At 48.9% G+C, this 6,000-nt stretch overlaps 1 non-coding gene across 1 annotated transcript; it reads right to left on the bottom strand.

Annotated features, from left to right (window-relative positions):
* Positions 1 to 1,696: 1,696 nt before the first annotated feature.
* Positions 1,697 to 1,803, bottom strand: LOC127216113 (U6 spliceosomal RNA). The gene has a single exon (XR_007833998.1). It is a non-coding gene; the product is annotated as a U6 spliceosomal RNA (small nuclear RNA).
* Between the last annotated feature and the right edge of the window lie 4,197 nt (positions 1,804 to 6,000).

Genomic DNA, 6,000 nt, shown 5'->3' with positions numbered 1-6,000 from the left:
TTGCAACACCTTGTACAGTGCAGGCAGATCTCTGAGTTCCAGGATAGCCAGGGCTATGTAGGGACACCCTGTTTAAAAAATAAGTTAAGTAAATAAATAAATAAATAAAACCAGCGTGCTAAACTGATGAGTTACAAACCCGGACAGTCAGGAGATGGAGGTGACTTTGCTTGAGTAGCTGATCAGCCATTGTTAGTCCAGAATCTGCTCCCAGGAAGTTCCTCCTTCTTAAGCCTCAGCTAAGAGTTGGAGTTTTGCACAATCAGCCATGATGAGAACACTTGCTGATGCAGGGGTTGGGGCGGGGCAAGGAGGATTCTAAAGAAGATGTTCTGTTAAGTTGTTCAGATTTCTCAGATTTTAGTTTTGCCACATGTAGACACAATGATGGTCACAGTGTGTGTTCAGTGACATGAGTTAGGCTAGAGTGAATTGATCTTCACACAAAGACTGACAGAATAGAGATTTGGGGCCTGTTGTGGGCAAAGACTTTCATTAAATTCTTATGGACAGCCAAGGATATGTGGGCACACCTATAATCCTAGCATTTGGGATCCTGGGGCAGAAGGGTATTGCATTTGCAGGCAGCATGTCAATAGTGTGGTCTTTCCAGCCATTATTTCACTCAACAAGCACTTCGCCAGAGTAAGCAAGAGGTGGCAGATGGGATCTTGTCAGAGGTCTTGGCTCCTGCTGGCCTTCCAGTGTAAGCATTTCATGATGCCAAATCTAGTCCTTGTGCTTAAATGGGTATTTCTCATGGCACATGACCTTCAAGTCAGCTGACTGCATCAACCAAAGGAAGGGTGATTTTCCAACATTGCATGACAGACTGTCAGGGGATAAGTGGGCAGGAACATCTTTTAGGCTCTTTACTTTCTTGACTTTGGAAACTCTGGCCAAAAGATGTATAACGGGTGTGAGAGATGGCTCAGCAGTTTGGAGCACTGGCTGCTCTTCCGGAGGACCTTAGTTCAGTTCCCAGCAACTACAAGATAGCTCACAACAATGGGATCTGAGACCTTCTTCTGGCATAAAGGCATACATGCAGATAGAGTACTCATACACATACATAAATCTAAAAGAAGATTTATAACGATTGTAGAATCCTGTTGAGCTGATTAGTTATTTTTAACCTGGAATGAGTCAGTAAAAGGCCTATGGGATAGTGACACAGACATCCTGCTAGTTAACTGTGTAAATCAAATCCAGGATGTATCACTAAAATAAAACGATGTTTGGGGGCAGGGGCCAGAGAGATAGCTCAGCGGTAAAGAGCACCTTTTTGTTGCAGAGGACCTGGGTTCAGTCCCCAGCATCCACATGGCAGTACCATCTGTAACTCTAGTTTCAGGAGGTCCCATACCTTCTTTTGGCCTCCGAGGGTACTAGGAACACATGTAATATACATACATATAATGCAAGACACTCAAAAAAAAAAAAAGAAAAAAATAATGCAAGACACTCATACACATACAAAATCTACATTCTTTTTTTCATTTTTCCTCTTAATGGAAATAGATTCTTCTCTCACCCTGATTATAGTTTCCCTTCCCTCTACTCCTATTTCCTCCCACTTCCCCTGTCCTTCAGATCCACTCCCTTTCTGGCTCTCATTAGAAAAGAACAGGCTTCTAAGAGATAACAACTAAACATGACAAAATAAAATACAATAAGATGAAGCAAAAACTATCATAAAAACATGGAATGCTTCACAAATTTGCGTGTCATCCTTCTGCAGGGGCCATGCTAATCTTCTCTGTATTGTTCCAATTTTAGTATATGAGCTGCCAAAGCAAGCACAAGTTTAAATGTTTTAGAGAGAGAGAGAGTAAAAGAAAGAGAACTTAATGCTCTTGTAGAGGATTTGCATTCTTTTCCAGTACCCATATTGGATAGCTCACAATGAGCTACAGCTCCAGCTCCAGGGGATCTGGTGCCCTCTTTTGGCCTCCTCAGACACCTGCACTCACGTGGTGCACATATTTCCTCACAGACACACACACAAACACACAGTTAAAATAAAATAAATCTGGGGGCTGGAGATGGTTTAGTGGTTAGGAGTACTGCCTGCTCTTCCAGAGGACCCAGGTTCTATTCACAGCACCAGCATGGTGGCACATAGTCATCTGTAACTCCAGTTCTGGCCTCCAAGGGTACCGGGCACACATGCAAGCAGAACACTTACTCACATTTAAAAAAAAAAAAAAATCTTTTGAAAAAAAACTGCTTGTAAATGAAAACTCAAAAGATCATAATAAGCACAAGAACATTCATCTATAGGCAGGCTAGGTGCTTGAGATACACAAAACTCAACAAGCTAAGTATATCTAAGAAGGTTTAACTGGACTATGGTTTGCATGTAAAGGACTTGGTTTGAGTTCCCTGCTTACACTACAGTGTGTAAGTGGAAGGGTTCAGGGTGGAGGTGAGTCATGATCGAGTGGTGTGCTCAGTTTTGGGCATGACCAGAGGTGCCAGGCTCCAGGAAAACAGCACTTGTGCCCCTCTTATAGTTAGGAAAGGAGACATTAATGCAATAAAGATAGTGACATACTCAGAGGTATCAACTACTTGGGGGATTAAGCTTGTTCAGGGTGGTTTTGGAGAGCTAAGTAAGAATGTATGTAAGAGAAGGTGAATTTTGCCCAGAATGGGGCTGTTTTAATGATGACAGCTGTCCAAATATGGAGCACACTGCCTCTTGTGGCCTCCACCACTTCACAGGAGGCCTGCAGAGGGCTGAGAACTGGCCAGGCAGGCCTCCTTTACAAGTCACCTCCTGGCTTTGCTATCTGAATAGCTTTTTAATCTAACCTGCCTTTTATTAATGCCGTCTTTCTTAATGCCTCCGATGGTCTTTGATCAAACTGCATCCTTCTGCATTGCAGTAGCCCTTCTTCCCCTTCCCTTCCTGTCCTCAAGTGATTAAGTGCGCGGCTGTGAGCCTTGCTGGAAGACAGAGTAACCTTTCTTATTAAAGCCTTGCACAGAAGAAGCGAGGACAGTGCTGTGCGCAAAACAGAGCCGCCCCAATGTTCTCGTTTTTAAAAGGCAGGTAGGTTGTCACTGTGTCACCGTGGCTGGCCTGGAATTCACTGTGTTGACCAGGTTAGTCCCAAACTCCTACCTGCCTGCCTCTGCCTCGTGAGTGCTGGAATCAAGGGCATACTCCACTACACCCTTCCTATTTCTTCTATTTAACTGAGATAAATCCTTTATTTCTAAAGAAAAGTAACCAGGGATTCTGTCTTTGGGAGTCTGGATTCATAAGTTTTGTCAACCTCTAAGCAAGGGGTCTGAGAGATACCAACAGACAGAAGAAACAAAGGCCTATTTGGTATGATAATATGCCCGGGGCCCATACTGAGCTAAAAGAAAATCAAACTATTGGTTTAAGGGGTCATTCCAGCCTTCAGTACAAACAAACAAATAAACAAACAAACACTGGCAAAGAACATTCCAGAAGGGCAATGGAATGTGGTAGCAGTGCCTATAAGAATACAGGCTATTCTCATCTTTGGCAGCCCTATAATGTAGTTTTGCCTTCGTTTTGTTTTAAACCTACATTTCATAGCCATTCTCATAAGGCAAGTGGTTCAGAGGCTGTCAGGTTTGTTCATGAATGGAAATCAATGAACTGGAGTCCAGCAGACATTTGCTGAGGTCTTCCTGCTGGCCCAGCCAGACTGTTACTAATGGGTGGGACTCTCATTCACTTAAACTGCTGGTACTCAATAAATGATGAGTGGGTTGGGGGGGGGGTGGAGGGGCTGACAAGACAGACAAGTCGAGATACTAGGAGACTGCAGTAAACAAAAAACAAACCAAAACAAAAATTATAGCTATAGGGAATGTCCCACAGAAGGGTGCCGGGGGAGGGGGCCTTGAATAATGTCACTGAAGTTACAATGGGGAGGGAGCTGCTTTAGATAGCATAAGTATCTTTCAAAAGGGGAGGAACAAATGGAGAAGATGGCCTGAGGGAAGTACAGCCCAGAGAGAGGGGGCTACAACAAACAGCCAAGTGAATTTCTCAGGCAGTTTCCAAACTGAGAAAGGGCACGATCTTCCTGCCCTCTGTGCCTCTTGCTATTGGTGTGAAAAGCACTAAATCAGGCAGGACTGGGACACAGTCACCCCGAAGACCCACCAGCTCTCCATCACCACACCCCCAGCTCGCAGGCAGTCACCTGATCCTCCTGAAGAGGCTGTGACCTAACCAGTTTCCACCTTGCTTCTAGGGAGTGCATTGCTATACACTACAATTTCTGTTTGTTTGTTTCGTGTAGGGTTCTGTTGGTCCTTTTCCAAGTATCAATCAGAGCTGCATGCCAGCCTCCACTCCTTGGAAATAATTAAATGAAATGACGTACTTGATTTTTTTTTTTTTTCCCAGTCTGGTAATGCACTGCGATTTGCATCTGTTGAAGGAATCTATCTTAAGTCTTGAGGAGGAGCCGTGTGGGAAGCCTCAAGTGATCTGGTGGGGGGGGGGGGTTAGCGTTGCTAAACACTGTGGAAGAAATACTTTATTTTGCAATCGATTCCCTTAAGGAAGCTGCTCTTTGTGAAAATATCCGTGAATTCAATGCAAAGGTTCTATCCCCTGTTTAATATGGCTTCACACCTTCCTCTGCTTTTAAATTTATTTTTTAGAGAAGGTCCAACATCCCGGCCTAGTTCCAAACTCCTTAAATGCCGGAGGATGACCTTGAACTCTTGATACTATTGCTTCCAGCTTTGCGTGCTGAGATCACAGGCGGACATCACACTTGACTCATTACTGCCTCTTTATATTGGCAAAATATGCTAGGCTCTGAACAGACCTCACGGACAGAGCAGATGATCTGTGGTTTAAGAATAGGTTTGGGATGGAAGGCTCCTTCTCTCCTATTGGGGGAAGTGGAAGTCTGTTCAGCAGCCTTCATTTTAAGGGCAAAGTCAAGCACCCAGCTTATGCGTTACTGCTACAGCATAACCTGTGACTTCTATGCAGACGGTGTGTCAAAGGCTGTGTGGGCTACTAAAAACGAAATAAAACTTCCTCCTTCCTCCCCCAAGGGTGGGATTCCCTGTCGGGGGCACAGAATCCGCAGGGGAAGGAAGGGCTGGTGTTGGCGTGCGAAGGAGACGGGGCTCTCGGCTGGGGGTGTGGGATGCGGTGTTCCCGAGGCGACAGATGAGCGATTTTGGCTGTGTGGGAAGAGAACTGCGGAATTCCTCCCCTTGCTTGCAGAGGGGGGCTCCGAAGGAGACATTAGGATGCAGAGCACGGTTCGTGTTGTCCAGGGCGCGGAGGCGAGCCAAGGACACCCGTCCGAGCGCGCCTCGGTCGCCCGCGTTCCGGCACCTCCCCGCCGCCGCCCGGCCCCAGGCGGCAGTCGGTCCCCCGCAGCGGCGGGCAACGAGCGCGGAGCGCCCACCCCTCAGCCCCGCATCCGTCACGACCCGCGAAAGCCCCGACCGAGAAAACTCGGGCTCGCCCTCAGCCCGCCCTGGCCGCAGCGAGCAAAGCGTGGACCAGGAGGCGGCCTGCGCGCACTCGCACACGCACACGCGCGCGCGCGGCCTCGATCCGGGTTACTGGGGGGCGGCGCGCGGGAGGGGGCGGGGCCTGCCGGCGGCGTGGGCGCGCGGCGCGCGCGCGGGAGGGCGCCGGGGGAGGGGGCGGGGCCGGGCCGCCCGCGCCGCGCTGGGCGCTCTCGGCCAATGAGCGGCGTCCACATGCCGCGGCGGCGGCGAGAGGGGAGGCAGCGGCGGATAAATGCTATTAGAGCAGCCGCGGCGGAGCCGTCCCCGACGCCACCTCCCGTCTCCTCCGCCGCAGCTTCCTCCGCCGCTGTCGGGGGTGCAGAGCTGAGGGGCTCGTGCAAGGCGCGCCGCGCAGCTCCCGTCCGGACGCCTGCCTCGCTGTCCTCTGCACCGAGGGCTCGGCCGGGCGCCCCTCCTCAGCCGCGCCGGGTCTCAAGGCAGCGCCGCGGCCTGCGCTGCCTGCGG

This window comes from Phodopus roborovskii, unplaced genomic scaffold (genome assembly GCF_943737965.1).
Source record: "Phodopus roborovskii unplaced genomic scaffold, PHOROB, whole genome shotgun sequence".
Taxonomy (NCBI): Eukaryota; Metazoa; Chordata; class Mammalia; order Rodentia; family Cricetidae; genus Phodopus; species Phodopus roborovskii.
Note: the sequence above shows the minus strand (reverse complement) of the source record. Positions and strands in the feature narration are given on the sequence as shown.